At 37.3% G+C, this 19871-nt stretch overlaps 1 protein-coding gene across 5 annotated transcripts in view; it reads left to right on the top strand.

The window, feature by feature from the left end:
• Positions 1-19871, top strand: part of Sin3A (SIN3 transcription regulator family member A) — a 177123-nt gene that overhangs the window by 35602 nt on the left and 121650 nt on the right. Inside the window, exon 1 of one of the 5 annotated variants that reach the window (XM_081746193.1) lies at positions 11734-12394. The exons of the other annotated variants lie outside the window; for them this stretch is intronic. The gene's annotated coding sequence lies outside the window, so the exon portion shown is untranslated. Of the gene's footprint in view, positions 1-11733; positions 12395-19871 lie in introns of those variants that run through there. 5 annotated transcript variants of the gene reach the window in all.

Raw genomic sequence — 19871 nt, forward strand, 5'->3', positions numbered from 1 at the left:
TAGATTTGCTCCAAACCCTGTTTGGAACGCCTGAAGTTCCGAATTTATTCAAAGTATTCATAAAGATAATGTGTTTCAAATACGTGGTACTTTGCTTGAAGTGGGTATGAAAGATGTTTCAGTACAATATTTAATGAAAAGTCGTCAGTTTAGTTATTGTAAACTATTGCCACCGCTGGGAAGGGGGGGGGGGCGATGTAGGAGGCAGTGCCGATCAAGTGCTGAAGAGCGAAATTTACGTTGAATTATAAACGAAAGAGCTTACCATTCTAAAAACTTTCTGTAAAATATATATTAAAGAGTCACTAATGAGTTCAGATGACCCCCCCCCCCCGGTGACTGTCAATACACTGGGTATGAAATTAGTACCATAGATTAAGGAATAGTTCCTTAACCCTTGTAAATCATATCGTGTATTTTTTATATGATAGCATAATATCTTCATTATTCGATTTAAAAAGTACCAGTAAAGCTTTTTAGTTCTCTTTTAGCTTGGAGGTATTGTAGAACACTTTACATATGCTTCATGCCTTTCTTCGTCGAGACTGGGTGTGATGATGTCATACCTTTTTTTTTTTTTTTTTTTTAAAAAATATTTTTTGTTATGCCTATTTTTATTATTTTTTCATTACCTAGAAGATTGAAATTTTGCATACACACATTCAGTGTACCCCTTGCTATTTTTCAAATTCTTTTCAGATCTGTTTTAAAACAGAAGGTCCAGAGGGGCACAAAGGTAAAAAAAAAAAAAAAATTAAACAAAAATTCCTTTGTTCGCTATTTTCTTGCCTCAGATGCATGATTGAGACATGTGAATGGTACCGTTTGAATGGGTGTTCTATTTTGAAGAGAATGATGTACGAGCGATGATCCTAGCATAAATAGGAATGCCTCAGGAAATTTTACCTGAGATCCTCTGTTCTACGGGAATCTGGGGTACTGTGGGGATATTATTTTTGGCGGGCATACTTTTGCACCTAAAAGATTGAAATTTTGCACACACATTCAGTGCACCCCTTGATATATTTTTTAGATTTGTTTCAATCTCTGCACTCAAACAGGGGGTCCAGAGGAGCAAAAAGGTAAAAGAAAGGGACATCTTTTAACAAAAATCCCTTTTTTCGAGTTTCCCGCCTTAGATACATGATGGAGATATGCGAATGGCACCGTTTGAAAAGCTGTTCTCTTCTGAAAAGAATGATGGACGAACTATGGTCCTAGGGTAAATAGAGATGTCACAGATTTTTTTTTTTTAATATTTCATCCGGATCTTTTGGAGTAATCTGGGCCATTGTAGGGTTTATTGATAAATATCTTTTCCCGCCCTTACTATTCAAGATAAAAGCTTGAAGTTGTGTACACACATTTAGTATACCCTTAATATTTTTCAGTTGATTTTGAGATCTGTGCGTTAACACAGGGTGGTCCAGACTCAAAATTCGAAATTTTCCCCGAAAAATCCCGATTCCTGTCAAAATTTCCCGTCTCAGGAACATGATAGAGAAATGTGAATGGTACCGTTTGAAAGACTCTTCTATTCTGAAGAGAATGATGTACGAACTATGATCCTAGGATAAGTAGGGATGATGCTGTAGCTGCTTGACTGAAAGTCTATAATTTACATTTAAAAAATGGATTAAAAGTCGCTAGTGATTTCAGATTTCGCCCACGGGGGAGAAGAAACTTTGAATACACTGGGTGTGAAAGTAGTACAGTAAGGGGAAAGTTCCTTAATCTATGATAGTACTGTGGAAATACTGGCAACTGAAGTTGAGCGCAATCGTATATATGCCCTGAGGGAGAATTTCGAAATTCCCTCGCGCCGACCATTGAAATCATTACTGGCTCTAGCAGAAACGTGTTTGAGTAGGCTGATTTTGAAATGTATATGATTGTGTGATTTTATATTGATAGTACTTCTGTTCTATCCCTGTGCCCTCCCCTTTCAATTTGATTACCATTACTTTTCTCTAATACTTGCTTCAACTTGAAATCCATTCCGGGAAGTAATATTAGGGTTTATTAATTGATAGAAAATATTTCTTTTATGTGAAACAGATCATTCTAAATACTTATATTGAATACTGCTTTTGAAAGAATATAGCCACTTTTATTTTAAAGAGTATTTTGTAAACTAACTTAATATTGTAGTGATTTTGTAAGTTTGACATTTGTTATTTATGGTAAGTGATGCAATCGACACATGCTCGAGCCCTGGAGTGGAGACAACAAATATGGCGGTTGGATATTTTTATATAAGGAACTCCTGAGGAGAAATTTTGTGAGGACTATGCATTGATCTTTACTCAGTGCCTCCTAATTACCGTACTTTAGACGGCTTGCAATTCTTAGCTATATATCGTATCAAAACTATAACGATATACATAGTTGATGTAGATCGCCCAAGTTTGGAACATAACGAACTTGTACTATGAGGGATGTAATGATGGACCACCCATAGATAATGAATCCTAAGTATTACAAATAAGCGGCGGCTAACTAGCACGTATAATTTCTCCGAACGTTAATTCCTCCAAAGATCCATCCACTACACTTCGACCTAATTATTATAACCTTGATTTGCTCGGATCAGACCGTACAGCAGTGAGAGCTACACCATTACGTCTTCTGCTATTCACTGGGCGCCATCTCCCGTCTTTTTCTGCTGTGGCGAGAGTAGCAAGTGTTGCCTACTCCCATTTCGAAATGTTTGCAAGAAGGGCAAGACTCACAATCAATAACAACGGGGGAGCAATAGGAAATGCAATCAAGTGTATATTATTATTATTATTATTATTATTATTATTATTATTATTATTATTATTATTATTATTATTATTATTATTATTATTATTATTATTATCTAGTTAATTTACTATCTAGTATCTTTCTAATGGGTGACCGACCCATTGTCCAATACCTGTGCAGTTTAAACCAAGTGTAGCTGAGATATTTCGTAATATTACATCATGTAGCGTAATATAAGCACTAGTGAATTAAATTGGACGTGAGAAAGTGTTATTCTGTTTCGCTCTGGAAGCTAAAACCTTTGATATTGTCCGCTGAACCTTCCGGTTTTAATTTTAATGAATTTAAACGAAAAGCGATTTAAAAAAAAAAAAAAACTATTAATTGCAAGGTTAAACAATCTATATATTAGAGTACTATTTTAGGTTTATATGTTTGTGGCCAATCTTTTGACAATGAGATCTCGAAAACCACAAATGCTAGAAACGTGCCTCCAAATTTTGTATAGATTTGCCACTTCTCATTTCAATTTTCGAAAAGCGTCTTGATATTTCTATTCTACATTTTAGGCGTCGTTTTGACTCTAGTTTAATATTGCCATTACCACGTTAAGTTTGATACCCTTGTGAAAGTCAACCTGTAGAGGAGCTACGTATAGCGGGTTAATGGACATTTCAGGCGCTTTGCTTTAATCTGAATATATTGCAAAACCTATTGCAAGGCGTCAACTTCGAAGGCTTGTGAACCAACAGTGAGGCGTACTCGGATATAAAATTATAAGGAAAAATATTTGCATTTAGTATCACCTATTACTTATTCAAGCTTGCCAAAAACTCATCCCAACATTCTATATATTAAATACTATTTATATGTTTTTCTATAGCAATGTACTCCCTTTGAGAATTTTCCCTCTCCTTTACTTGCGTCCGTAAAGGGACTTCAATAGATATAGTGAGAAGTGGGAAGGAGAGTCACGCTCATATTAGAACTGTGTGCTGTGTAGAAAGCACGGGCTCAGCTAGTGGGGACATAATCACTTGTGTGTTACTGAATATTGTACTAATAATGAAATGTATTTACTGAGATCGTTCACATGGGAAACGAACAGCATTTTCAGAACACATTTGGGTAGCTCAAGAAGGTGGGAAGCTGTAGAGACCTGTGAACGATTCCCGGTGGAAATACCTTTAAACTACGGAGGTAAATTCTTTAACCTTTAACTTTAAACTAGGGAGGTAATTTACCTTTAATCTTTAAACTACATTTAAAGCATTTTCATAAGGGTTTATAAAGAAGTCCATTTCTTCACTCCTATTTATCGAAGACACATGAAACAAAACGTGTTACGAAAGTTATTGTAGTACCATTTCGAAATCGAAATATCCGTAGTTAAGACAAGAAATAGGGTATTTTGAAAACAAAATATCCTGTAGTTTATAGGTTAAACTTCTCTCCTAGTCTAATACATGCTGTTTGCGCAGGGGTCCTGGTTCGGTTTTGTGTGGGGGAGCATTGAACGCATTACGGTGGTTTGGATTCTACCTTGAACTATAGGTCTGCTTTTCAATAGCCTAAGTGTTGAAGGGGTGCTAAACTTCAATAAACAAATATGTTAAATTAGACACCATGCAGAGGCGCAGATTAGGAGCAAAATGTCCGAGCAAAAGTTTTTCGTTATAACGGTGAGTGGGAAATTGTGGGTAAAAGGGAATGCTTATGTAATGTCCTGAGAATGTAATGCTTACCACGTATCTTTCATTTGACGGTGCTAAATTGCAGAAATAAGATTACGATTCAATTATTTCTTTTATTGTTTTATTTTTAAATCAGTGAACATGGCCGTAAATTAACAAACCATAATTTTAATGGTCTAAGTTACTACTGTGAACACTATGCTTATATACTCCCTGAGATTTACCTTATAGGAAGTTTTCTTGTCGAAACCGATCTAGAGTAAAATTGGGACTGCAGTTTTAAGACTTCGTGTTTTACAGGGAGTGCCCCGAGGAGGGGGAATCTCCCCCGGAACTTGGTAATTTTTCCGGCGAAAATCGTTTGAGTGGAACCATCATGCAAGGCAGGGGCGGATCCAGGACCGACTTCTGGGGGGAGGGGACGGTGGGTTGTCATAATGCTACTTTTAAGGGCTCCAAACTCGGGGATGGAATATATATATAAAACAAAAAAGTTTCCTCTTTTTTTTTGGGGGGGGGGGGATGCGCACGAGACGAGTCGAGACAGAATTTTTCTGACAAATTTCGAGTCGAGACACAGCTCTTCCAATAGACAAAGATACATTTTTCGAGTCGAGACATCACTTTTACAGCACAGTTTCGAGACGAGACAGCCTCAAATCTTGTCTCGTGCGCATCCCTACCGATCGCCCCCCCCCTGGATCCGTCCCTGATGCAAGGACAGCACTCACTGTATTGACCGTTCCCCACTACATCATCTTGTCTTCAGGAAGGCTGTCAGTCCTTGCTAATTAGAGGTTCGGGGCTAACATTGTGTATATTATTTATTTAAGAGTCTTCATCCCTGCGAAATTAAAATACCGCTAATTTTACAGTAATTATGTGATATCTTCAAATAGATAAAAGATAATTGAAATATTGAACAAGAGCGCCGTAGACAATATTGTTTTGCGTGAGGTACCGTTAACACAAGTCACCTAGTAGCTTTCCATTTCAGCTGTTTAGAAACGCGAAAATAAATGCCGATTTTCATAATGGCTCGAAATTGAAAGCAGATAAGTGAGTCGTGATAACGGTATCTCATGTAAAATAATATTGTCTAGGGCGCTCTTGTTCCACATTTCGATTATCTTTTATCTGTTGGGAGATATCACTTAATTACTGTAAAATTAACGGTATATTAAATTCTCCGGGACGAAATTATTATTCTTCCTCTGTGTCTTTTCACATATGTGCTGAGGTCGAAGTTTCTGATGAACTTCCTCCATAAAGTCCTTCCTCGACGACTCGTGAAGTCTCAGTTCCACACAAATTACACAACTGCTTTCCCTCACGAATAATGCATCCGAAGAATTTGGTACGATTCGTGGAGCTGCCTTCCGAAAGTACACTTCAGAAAAATTTCAACAGCCGAAGTGCATCAACAACGTTGCCAACTTTAGAGGTCATGGCAAACGAATGAAAAAGAAAAAAGCGAACACTAACAATTATTCGAATTAAACGGAAACTATAATAATAGTAAAAACTATAACTAGAGCAACAATAACTGTGCAACGAAGAAACTTAGCGGCAACACTGCATCCCGAGGACATGTTCTCCGTATAGCACGAGAGACGAAACACAAAATTTCATGAATTGAGATTGACGAACCTTCGCGTTCTATTGGGTAGTGACATTGGTAAGTCTAGGTTAAGCTTCACGACTCCTCGCGATTGCTATAGACCTTTGGCCCTAAAGCCATTCTTAACCATGTCTATCAATCTCTTTCTTGGTCTTTGCCTTTCCTTGCATCCACTTTGTTATCATTCTTGACCACTTAATTGTTTGTTAATCTCATTTTATGGCCATTCCACTGCAGTGTACTTCGTAGATATATATCTCTCCACAACTTTGGTTATTCCCCTTACTCTCTCACTTCTCGGTCTGTTTCTTCTTGTTATCCCACACTCAGTAATATGCAATCTTCTTTCATGTGTTTTCCTCATTGGCTATGTTTCTGGTTCGTAAATATTGTTAACCTAACCACTGTTTTGTAAATTATCCCTCCATTCTTTACCTGATTGTGCGGTCATACAAAACGCCACGTACTTTCCTAAAAATTTCGCCGTTCTTAGCAACAAATGAACCTTAATATTAAATCTCTTTTCGTGTTTATACTACAATAAAAGATACAGGCCACACTAAACTTTCTCGCCCTTATTTCTTAAATTGAGTCTCGGCATATTAATTTACGAAGTATGAATAAAATTATGAGAAGCGTTTTCAGAAAACATTGCTTGAAGAAAACTCACCCTCAAGAGAACCAGTTTATGCCTTCTTTTTTTTTTCATCAAGAATAATTTATGGCACAGTGTAGGGTTATTTAAGAAATATTATTTGTGAAACATGCACATTAACTTTTTCTTTAAAAAAAAAAAAAATGTCTAGATAAGACACTCCCAAGAGTAAAGACAGAAAAACACAACTGATCGATGATTTGAATAAAAGAAAATATTGGGAGTTAAGAAAGGAAGCTGAAGATCGAGGAGAAACGTGGAAGAAACACTTCCATGCCCAAATCTTTAAAAAACAAGTCCCGGGACCTTCCAAAAGCAGAATATTTATTATTATTATTATTATTATTATTATTATTATTATTATTATTATTATTATTATTAATAATAATAATAATAATAATAATAATAATAAATATTAATAATTAATAATAATAACTCCCTTTTCCATAGGAGGCAGCACCGTTGCAACAAGCGAGAATTATGAACGAATATTCAGAAATTCTTTAAATCGAAGGCAAGAGAGGCATAATTTTATCTCCAATTTCCCAATGCTTTAGTTTCTCACTGATTTCTTTTGAATTTAACGTTAAGGAATACTGAAATTGAATGATATCGATGATTTGGTGGTATGAGAATGTAGGAGGCTAACCATGGACCTTTCACACCAAAGTTGAATATTCTACTTCTCAGCCAGATTGAAGCTAGCTGTACCCTTTCAGTGATTTCGTTCATATTACAAAATAGCTTCATAAAGATAAATTTTCACTTTATCGTCTTACTAATTGAAATGCCCGTTCTTCGCACGGGGAAAATAAAGTTTTTGCAAAATATTTGAAACTAAAGAATTGAGTGAAATAAATCAGAAAGAGGTGTTGTCCCTCTCAATTCTTGGTCTTGCCGACATGCCTCTCCTTAATTGAACTTTGGCTTAAATTTCATAAGAATTCTCAGATGGGGCACCGCCGCATTATGGTCGTAATGTAATTGATGGCTCAATGAACACTCTCCCGGTTGCTGGATAGATTGGTATGGGTCACTCGAATTAACTTCGTTGGATTTCTATCTTTGGGGATACTTTAAAAAATTGTCTACCAGTGTAAAATTAATGATATTGGCTACCTGAAAAGGAGAATCATTTCGGCATGTGAACAAATGAAATGAAATCTTTGTTTTACGTCCCACACCTATGCCGGTTACGCTAATGGAGACTGTGATGATGAGAAATGAATGAAATGGTGGAATAAAGAAAGTGGGAAGAAACGGGAGAACACCGAGAACCCACGAGCATGGTGTTTGTGCACTACAAAGTCTACACGGCGTAAACTGGGATGGAACCAGGGACCCCAAGCACCAGCGATGAACGCTCTACCACTGAGGCACCGCGCCCCCTTGCCTGTGAACAAATATCACCAACTATGCTTCGCAGAGTGCACAAACACTGAGTCGCATGGTTAAGGATGTGCATAGAATAGAACGGTGGGCATATATGTCTGAATATGTCTTGTAATTTTCTTATTAGTGTTACTGTCTCTCTCTTCCTGGTTATTAAAGAATACGTAATGTAAGATGTTACAAAGCTTCTTTTTTATTTTATTCTTCAATTCGAAACTACTAATACCCTTCCCTTTACCACTATACCCTTCGCACAGCACATTTCACAGCATTTTACACACAGCATATCCTAAATCTTCAGATTAATAACTTCAAAACCGTTGCAGGGTTTGGAAAAAATAGTCTTACCGTTGGGTTTCTCTTCGAACGAGGGTGTTTTTTAATATGTCACACGACCCTTTTGCCATTTAAAATAAACAAGTTGATTCCAAGATGGCGGACGACAACCTTAAACACTTCATAATGTTTCCCCTCTCCCACCAACATTGGTCTCAATTGAATTTGGATCGACTACATTTACAGTTTCTCAAATATTTAGCCCGGTCCAAATTTTGTATTTCACGTAACAAAATATTATCTTTCAATTACTTCGGACATTTGAACATTTTTCAATATGGCGAACGAAGAAGTTGTGGGCTTTTAGTATGTTATTTAAATAATCTTTACCAACATTTATGTCAAATTTTAATTTGTTAATAATTACTTCCTGAGTTCAATAAAATTTTAAATCAGTTTGACGGTAGTTTTCTGAATTTTAGAATAATTTACAGCTAAATATTTCTAAAAGCATACGTTTTATGAAAAATTGCTTCTCTATAAAAAATATTGTGTTATTTATGTTCTATAAAATGAAACTAAGTTTATCTCTTTTTATGTTCAACAATAGCGAAGATATTGCTGTTTTTATCTTGGTATTGCTCATTTGATACTTCCAGCGGCCATTTTCCAATATGGCGGCGAAGGTCACTTGGGATTTCATTGTACTTTTAGTATGTTGTTTACAATATCATTCCTAACATCTGTATCTTTTCAGCTTGTTACTAATTTGTTCCTTACTTTTTGGCAATTTGACTGCACTAATAATAAAGATATGTTCATTCACAAAAAATTAAGAAAATTAAGTGCTATGAATAACGGAGTCCCTGGGGCCCATTGACCCTGTTAGTATATAGAAAATCGTAGACTCGCAGTGAAATAGCTATTGCATCAACACTGTTCATTGGAAAGTCATGGTTTATATTTCATTCTATTCAGCATGAAACAAGCATTCCAGAATTGCTATGTATTGGGACTCATAACGTAGTTGAACAGGGAAAATTGGGACAATATCGGGAAAATTTCTCCCGTTGTCCAGAAATCCCTCCCATCAATTTTGGACCCCAATACACGCTTTTCCCTCATATCTATTCTGTCTAGCAATACAAAACTTGGTACACACATTTCTTATTCACTATAATATTTTTCAAGATAAAATTGGATTGTGTGCGTTTACTCCAGAGAGTTCCAAAATTGATGGGAGGAATTTCTGGAATGGATTTTCGCGACATTCTCCCAATTTTCCCTGTTCAGGTACGTCATGGGCCCCAATACGCAGCACCTCTGCAAAGCTTGTTTCATGCTGAATAGAACCATTACTTTACAATGAACAGTGTTAATGCAATTGCTATTTCACTGCGAGCGTACGATTTTATTTATACTAACAGGATTAATGAGCTCCACTCCGTTGCCTTTGAATAATTTATCTTTATGTTTATTGAATGGAATAGGTTTGATTCGGATGTCCGGATGACAGTTTCATGTCTGTTCCTTGTCAGTATGATGTGATTATTCCGTAGATAATATGAAAACTTGATTTAGGGGCCGTTTAAAAATTTTGTGGCCCCTGATCCAAAAACTAATTATTGGTCAAGATTGCAGTTTGTCAGCGACGCAACAGGCTGTTGTCGCCCGGGGCAAGAATTCGCCTTAGCCCTACCCCCCGTGACCAATCAAACCAAAACGCTCCCCAACTACACCTGATATTGAAATCACACAATAATTCTCCTATTCCATTTTTCTTCAACTGATAAAGCTTGATTTCAAAATCGCAGGAGGGCCGCGGTGGTTCAGTGATAGAGCGTTCATCTCTAGTGCATGGGGTCCTGGGTTCACACTCTACTCTCGCCAAGTGAACTTTGTAGTGGACAAATACCGTGTGCGTGGGTTTCCTCGGGTTCTTCCGTTCTCTTCCACTTTCTTCCTTTCACCATTTCATTCATTTCTCATAATCATCGTCTCCTTTAGCCTAACCGGCATATGCGTGGGACGTAAAACTTAAAGATTTCATTTCATTTTTTCATTTCATTTTCAAAATTGCAGGACATAATTTAATTTTTAGTACAAGATAAAACACCAAACAAATTAGCATTTCATTGCCAAATAATCTGAGAGTAGCATGCTTCACATATTATTATAATCTTATCATAATAACTGCAAATCACAGCGGTTTCGGAATTATATCGGGATGTGCATATGTGCAGAATAAATCAAGAGTATCCTGCTTTAGAATAGAATATTTAATTATGACAAAGTCAAGCTGTTGTCTCGAGTATTATACTCGGGCATTTTACAAATGTCTTAAATCAATGTAAGTTAAATGAAAACACAAAGCTGGATCTAAAATTTAACTTTGCGGGCTTCCTTGTCTGCAAAGGTTTTTACAATGTTCTGAAAGGATAGCTTTTGATGCTAACTTATGCTCTATGGAAATGATACTAAGGTTGGTAAGTTTCTGAGGTATTTTTTTTAATGATCTTTGATAAACCTCCTTTCCTTGGCTTATAATGAAAAAAAAAAACGCCGTTTTGCGCCCCCAATCCGGCGCCCAGGGCACAAGCCCTTTTGCCCCCTTAGTTGCGTCACTGCAATCTGTTGATGCATTTTTTGGGATCATTCCTAAAATTCTTAACCAAAATCGCAATCTTTTGATCCATTTTTTGATCATTCCTAATATTCTTGTTTAAAACATCGGTCTGTTTACCCTGTTAACTAATTTTAACTAAATATTTGCGTGTTCCGTTCGATTCAGCTAAAGGCAGGTTTTACTGTATATATATATATATATGATTATGGGCTCAGAATACTAAATGTAATGAAATGTAGCATAAGCTTGAAGGTAGCATAGCGAGATCCCAGACAACGTAAGCTTGAAGAAAATGTGGACAAGCTTACGTTGTCTGGGATCGAATCTGGATCTCGGGCGATCTCGCTGAGCCATTGTGCCTTACTCAACATTGCTAAAAGAGGTTCATTTCCGCGGACAATATCGCTACGATACGAATCTGTGTTCTTCGAACTTTAATTTTTTTTAAAAACTCATTTAAATAATGGGACACGGGAGTTTTATTCTTGTCTTAGCCTCCTTCCTCCACATCGACCGTAAGGTAGAAAGTATCTGGCTTTGCCCTCTCCCACAAGAGCCTTCTCATTTCCCTCCAATGGTAACAGATTTAGTTGTAAACCTTTTCGATTTGCAACACTGGGTACCACTGACTCTCCATCCCGAGTTGGCAATCTGCCCGGATAGTGCAGTGCATTCTGGGAGTCGGTTCGTTCCATTTAGTTCGAATGTTTGCTTTTATTTACACAGCGCATAGCAAGAGGAGGGACGCCCACTTGAGATCGTAGTGGAGTTGTTATGCTTACTGCGGGTCCTGGACAAGTGACGCCGTTGAAGGAGGCCCCACTATAGGGATTATGTTTTGGTTAGAGCTAGTTTCTGCTGAAGATGTGTTGATAATGTTCGATGCGTTGGTTTTTCTTGTAATATGAAGTCTAAATGTGAAAAACTAAGAATTCAGAATTTTGTTCATTCAATGTACGCATGGTGTGATTCCAGTAGACTTACTATAATTGTGTTATGTGTATTTTTGTGTTCAGAAATCACAACAAAAAGTGCACGATTAATCGCTGTACGTGTGAATCCTGTGTAAGTCAATTCGTTTCCAGGTCGTAATTCAGTTTTAAACAAATTGAAAAGGACGTATTTGTACGCATTCTTATGTTTGGAGCGCCAGAAAAGGGAACACAGACTTGAGGAACTGGAGTTGGTCTACGTTGAATGAAGGCGTAGAACTTTCTGCTGGTGCTATAACAAAAATGAAAAGTGCTGAATATTTCTTCTTGTGTATAATCTGTTATTATGTAAAAGAGATGTAGTTGTTTACAAGACTACGAGACTGTGGGTAGTTTGATGGTTGTTGGATCAACAAACCATGTGAAGTTGCAATTAGTTTACATTGCAGGGTAAGTTCTTTTATTACAATAGAATTTAGGTGCAGATTGAGAATAGGCCGTTAAATTTAAAAGCATTTTCTTTCACTTCTCTTCCTTTAAATTAGTCCCCGAGGGGTTCTGGACTGTCATTACCATGACGCAAGCCCAAATAATTGCGAACTAATTTATAATATGCATGGAATCTGATGTGCCTTGGAAATCAGTACGTGCTATTCTGTTACCTGCTATCCAATTATATGCAATTATTTTAATGGATTATATTTAGCAGATGGAATCCAGAAGCACGTAAAAGAACAGAAAATTTACAGGAGAAATGGATGATACAAGTACTTAGAAGTAACATAACGTAACCAAATCTAATCTAACGTAACATAAACTAACCTAATATTGGCAGAAATAAGTGAAATTCTGTATTTTTTTGGAAGATTATGCTGTACCCCTACTCTAACATTTACTAACCTAAAGTAACTTCATCTGAACAGTAGTTTCCAAAATTATAAGATTTGTTACGAAAAAGTGCTGGGCCCCTTCTGCTAAACATTGGCCATTTTAATCACGAAATTCATTCGTATTGCCTTAGAAATTGTTTCTAAGGTAGGAATTGTATCCATTGGTGCATATTCACTTTACGACGACTGTCACTTACGCATGTAGATGTGCGTGTACGTATACCATAAAAACGACTGTGTAAAAACGCATACCAACTTGTGCTAAGTAGCCACTAAAAGCCAGGGTGCTATCTAACCTAGTCAGCGCTGGAGAGGGGGGAGGGTTTGGTAAAATATGGCATAAATCCTCATAGGTTAGAGTACTTTTAAATGACTTCACACTTGTAACTGTGTAGTTGTGAACTTAGAATACAGGTTTTCTTCATCGAGCAGGAATATCCAGCTAGTGGTAATTATATAGCCACACTCGTTCATTTTAACAGTAGTATATCTCTTGTAATGGTTTCGCACTTGTAAACATTCTGGTATCCCGTTTTCTGAAAAGTTCCTCTCGCGATGGAATTTAATGTCTTACACAATCCTTTTTCGTATACACTTACCTTAGCAGTAAGAATACCATTTTTACAATGTGCTATTTTTAATCAGCACCGGTACCACAATTTACGCATTTGTTTATGAATTAATGCTAGATAGCATAGGTTTACTATTTTCAAGCTAAAAACACAGTTGTAGTGTAGGTACACACATTTACATTCATGAGAATTTAACTTCTGTATTTAGGAAATGCACTCTTACTAAAGCACCGTAAAAATGATGGGGAAGTTTTTAAGGGAGAAGTTCCGTTGCTGACGCAGATTACCTTCAGGAGGGCTTATTCGTGGTCGGTATAAATACAGCAAATCTACGTATAATATAAAAAGCAATAGGGCAAAAGACATTAATCAGTTTGTGCTAGATTGCGACTGAAAGTGAGAAGTATTATTTAATTGAGTCAGGACAGAAGTGCAGCAGAGGGAGGGGGTGTAACAGAGTGCTGGTGTAGTTTTCGCGCACCACATTTTGGCAGATTTACAGGCAAAATTCAATACCCATGAAATGACATGTTTATAAGGAACAAGTTTCCCCTGGCGACAGAATTAAATACAAAGTAAACGGCAGTATTTTAGATTTACAAGCGTAGAGTTACTATTGTGTTTTTCAGATGTAAAGCATCACGGGCAGTAGCCAATGCTGTGCGATATTCCGCGCGGTGTTGCCGGATTTCGGACTCCCCTTTCCCTTCTCGCTCTTCCTCTAGTTGAGATTATTACACATACATTGGCAACATTATTCACAATGTAAATATACTATTCCAGCAAAGTCAAAGATTTTGGCTGTGTATCCTAGAAGTATATATAGCAACTGAATAACATACCTATTAACTTATTCCAGTGGAACTGCTAAACGTTCGTCTTCAACACTACTTTCACTATTGTCTATGTCAATTAATATTTCGCCATTGTCTGAATCTGACTCTTGTAAATTTTTTATTATGAGTTCCAAAAATTGTAAACACAAAAAATAATTCTTCGAGCTTCACTTCGTAGCACTTTTTTTTAAAAGAAAATTCCGCACTTGTACTCGGTTTCCTTAAAGACATTGTCAACTATAATTTTGGAGAACAAATGAATTACCACGAAAGAAAGCAACCTAGACACTGATGAATTCTGTTTATGCTAGAAGAGAAGTTGCGTTCCTACACACACAATCAGCTCCTTTGCTTCCATATCTGTTCCTATAATAACATACTCTTATACTTGATGTAGGTCTCACAACAACAATCCATCTGATTCGTAAGCAACACGATATGGTCGAGTTTGTTTTGGGTTACAATAATTTATGACACCACTCAGACGCCTGGTGCTTTTGCATCCCTGCTAGAGGAGTAAAGAAGGAGCACGTAATTGGCCACACATACGTAAGGTATTGAAACGAAGAAAAAAAATCATACTGCGTTTCTTCTGTCGAATAAGTAAGAATCTTGCATGAAGGCAATTTCAAAACAATATTACGAATGTCCCATACCTTCTGTTCTTCCACATGAGCTCCCGCCGGGAATCGAATATATATATATATATATATATATATATATATATATATATATATATATATATATATATATATATATATATACGAGGGTTGCTATATATATTTCTGGCCTAGGCAACACTAAGTGTTGCCAGGTGCAATCTGACATTTCCATTGGAAAGTTTGACATTTTGTAGCATAAATGTACTCAGAACTTTTTGACTTACGACAATTTTTTTTTCTTTTACAGGTACTTGAAGAAATCAACTTGGCAAAAAAATGGAATTAACTCGTGAACATTTTCGTGCGATCATTTTTCACAACTTTCGACGTGGATTATCACGACAAGAGTGCATCGATGAACTTAAATCTTTGTATGGCGACGAAGCACCATCCTATAGCACTGTGAAAAACTGGTACAACGAATTCAATCGTGGCCGACGCTCGCTCAAAGACGAATTCCGTGAAGGTCGTCCAAAAACAGCCGTTGTGCCAGAAAACATCGATGCCGTACGTGAACTGATAATGCAAGACCGTCATGTGACTTACCGTGAGATAGAGGCATGCCTAGGCATTTCTTCCACCAGCATACATTCGATATTGCATGAACACCTGGCCGTAAAAAAGGTTTGTTCTCGTTGGATCCCGCACAATTTGACAATCGCTCAAAAGAAAGCTCGTGTGGATTGGTGTAAAGAAATGCTGAAAAAATACGATCGCGGTGCTTCAAAAGACGTTTATAAGATCGTCACAGGTGACGAATCATGGATCTATGCGTATGAGCCCGAAACAAAACAGCAATCGACCGTGTGGGTCTTCCAAGACGAGCCAAATCCAACGAAAGTTGTTCGTGGAAGAAGCACTTCGAAGCAAATGGTCGCCTGTTTCTTCGGCATAACTGGTCATGTGGCGACTGTTCCGCTTGAGCAACGTAGGACGGTCAATTCTGAGTGGTACACCACCATTTGTTTGCCTGAAGTCTTCGGAGAAATTCGAAAAATGAACAAGAGAAGACGAATCATTGTGCACCATGACAATGCGAGCTCTCACACATCGGCTCAAACCAGCGCATTTTTGACCGGCCAAAACGTCGAAGTGATGGGTCATCCGCCGTACAGCCCTGACTTGGCACCCAATGACTTCTTTTTATTCCCACACATCAAGAAAAAAATGCGTGGTCAACGATTTTCGTCGCCAGAAAATGCTGTTGAAGCATTCAAAAACCATGTTTTGGAGGTGTCTCAATCGGAGTGGAAAAAGTGCTTCGAAAATTGGTTTGAGCGCATGCAAAAGTGTATAAATCTTGATGGAGAATATTTTGAAAAACAATAAAACCATTTTCGTTGATAAATATTCGTATTTTCATTATTAGGCCAGAAATATATATAGCAGCCCTCGTATATATATATATATATATATATATATATATGAATCAAATTGCAGAGGCTTGTTATTTAATTCGATCGCTTACTATTCTCAAGGGTGTAGAAACGGGGGAAAAGAGGGCCTTGACTTTCCAAACATTTCCAGCCCCGAAATGAGGTTCATCTAGTATATGTTTAGTAAACTTATTTAATAGTTAATGCAAATTAGGAACGTTTATAATAAAATACGATTTTTAAAAAAAGAAAAAAGAAAACATCATCAATACAGTTTCTGTACCTAATTACAAGGACGCTGATTTCTCTGTAAATTGGCGGGGGGTCCATTCAGATGCAGAAAGCATATATGATGATTTTAAGACAAATTGCATTCAAATTATGCCTAATATTGCAAATTTACAAATAATATGAGGGGGGGCCCACATGAGTTTTGGGGGACCCTGGCCCCCTCCGTCCCCCAGGATCTACGCCCTTGCCTAATTAAAATAACTAACATTAATTATATGCTTTATATTCTTATTTCCCTAACTGGACGCTCACCGTGTGAACTCACTACTATATTATTGCATAATAATATCTGAGTTGATATTTTTTCGAGTTTTTTTTCCCTTTAGTATTTTAATCTACATTAACACAAAGTCAGATAAACAGACTGCTAGAAACAGCATTTGTTTTCTTATGAATAGCTTATTGATTTATCTCTTACAATCCGCTTTTCAACTTCAGTACTGTCAAGATCCGTCTTTTGTTAAGGTAGCATCGAGAAAACATAATATGTGTATAGTATACATGGTGAGTTAAAATGCTTTCATATTCTGAAAGAGGTCATTTGTTCTGTTTTTAATGTGTGAAAAGCTTTCCTCCCCCTGAAAGTAATGTTCCCCTAGAACAACCTGTTGGTTACACCCCTGATTATCCTTTAATAAAAGTTGAGTTCCATTTCCAAATCGAAGAAAAATCCACTGGAAATTAGACGGGACTCAACGCTCGTTTTACTAATTGTTTTATATGGAAACCTTTCAAAGCGTGTATCATGACAACCAGTTGTCATAAAAAGATGTAGTTTTCACGTATGTGTTCGTAATTCTTTTCTCTACTCCGTAAAGTGAGCAGTTAATGTTTTAATACAATATTTCTAATAAGCGCCTCTGCTATTGTCAAGATTCGCAGTAGCGCGAGATGTCAGCGTGCAGAACTGCTTGTCGCGAATTGTCAACACCGCTCAAAGCCAATTGGACGCCGCGTAAAGCCAACTCAAGGCCATGCCGCTTATCATCTGAAATCTGCTGTAGTGTAAAATCATTGCAAGTGCTTTACGTCGGATGAAATAAGTGAGTGCGTATGAAAGAGATGCTGTTTTCCACCGGCGGTATATTTCTACACAGTGTACAGAATTTGTATTTTATGTTTACAAGTGGAGCGTTATGAAACCATGACAAGTGATGTTGAAACTCGTATCATTGCCAAAACACAATTCTTTTTCCTACACTTGTTTACGCAGATGCCCACCATCGCGGACGCGCCTTCACGCGAGCCTATACCAGCTTCGTCGTGCTCTAACTCTGTTAGGTAGTACTCGTCCTTTTTACGGGCTACCTAGTACAAGTTGGTTTGTGCTTTTAGCCCTGTGGTTTTTTATCCTACGCATCCGGAAGCCGTATTTATACGAAGATTGTGTTAGGATTGTAAATTTTCAACATTTACTTGTGTTAGTTTACTCGCATTTTATCTATACCAGGTGAGATTTTCTCGTAGCCTAGCGGAAACCTTTTAGACGACAATATGAATGAAGTTAGTGGAAGAATTGTAATTGTTCAACTATTCATTATATTGGTGCGCTAAATAACAGTACGTTAGTACATTCTAAGGGAGCAGGGGGCCGCGGTGGCTCAGTGGTAGAGCGTTCACCTCTGGCGCTTGGGGTTCCGGGTTCGATCCCAGCCCCCGCCAAGTGAACTTTGTTGTGGACAAACCGTGTGCGTGGGTTTTCTCGGGTTCTCCCGTTTCCTCCCACTTTCTTCATTCCACCATTTCACTCATTTCTCATAATCACCGTCTCCTTTAGCCTAACCGGCATAACCGTGGGACGTAAAACTCAAAGATTTCATTTCTAAGGGAGCAGGTACGTCAGCGACGGTAGATATTCACGTAAACTTAGTAACAGCTTTCTGCTGGTAACATGGTTGTTCAAGCTACAGAGGCAGGGTCGAAAGTAAAGAGGTATTATAGTTTCCGTGTTCGGTATTCGTTGCATCCAACGTTCCTGTGCATATACCAAATCAATCATGTCAGTTCCCAACTATTCCCAAAACAGTGTTCAATACTTCCAGATTATTAGATTAGCTTTTTTATCATGGATTCGGGAGGTATCAGATAAGAAGCTTTTGCCCCCTGAAACATTTCCCGGAGCGTCTTTTTGCTGAGTAACACTAGCGGGTCACATGAAATGTAAGAAGCAGGGATGGCAAAAACCATGGTTTTTATTTAAAAAAAAAAAAAATTATTTTTTTTTTTTTAATAATTTGCTCTGTGTTTATATCACATATGGACAGAAATAAGTTTGTTTCGCCTTGGTGTTATTGTACAACAACCGGGATATGCTGGAAGGGGTCACATAAGCTTAAAGCGAAATCCAAACCGCTTCTCGTCTTACATCCGAGAGAAATTGTTCTCTATTTGAACTTGAAACAGGGATTAACTGGCGATACGTCTGCTGACTCACTTATGACAGACTCCTGATAAAAATACATCTTCACATACTTGTTAATATAATTGTCAAGAGTCATTTCAAAAGGGCAAAAAGATAAACAGTGAAACCATTATATAGAATTACATATGGACAATTTCAAAGTACTGCAGAGTACAGAAGAACTAATTTAGTCCAAGTTAGTTCATTACGACTTTTATCAATACCTGACCAGCGAACGAGTGCGGGCGGCCGGTTTTCGAACTAAAATGCAAACAACAATGTTTCTAACAAGATTACTTGTAATTAATCTATCACAAGTCCTGTCCTGTTAGTAATAATCCACTTCCGCATATCTTCATGTTAAGACAAACACATTTTCAAAAGTTATAGGAGTTATTTCCAAAAAAAAAAAAAAATGCGAATAAACTAACCTCAGTATTGTAAAATACGCGGCAAAAAACCTGCAACATGAGGATGTAAGTTTATTGTGAAACTACGTCTAACAGCACAGGAACTAAGTGGAACGAATCACGCCAGGATAAACCTCAGCCTCCTCCCGTGCACACTTATTTTGAAGCAAAAGACTTCGTCATTTCACAATAAACTTATATGCTCATGTTGCAGGTTTTTCGCCGCGGATTATACAAAGGAACACTAAGAACTTCGTAGCATTCGAGTGTAAGGAATTCCTACTTCTCCTATTAACAAAACCTCGAAGTTCATTATTATGAATTAAAGTTATACATTGGCAACTGCGCTTTCATTGTTTAAAGCAAATTCTATTCTATAGTTTTGAGATAAGACGTCTTCGAAATTGCGACCAAGTTGGACCATGTGATCTCCGATCGATTGTCTAAGCAGTGTCTTGAGTAACAAATTTCTTTTGCATTGAGATCATT

The sequence above is a fragment of the Thermobia domestica genome, chromosome 18 (assembly GCF_964235325.1).
Source record: "Thermobia domestica chromosome 18, izTheDome1.hap1.1, whole genome shotgun sequence".
NCBI lineage: Eukaryota > Metazoa > Arthropoda > Insecta > Zygentoma > Lepismatidae > Thermobia > Thermobia domestica.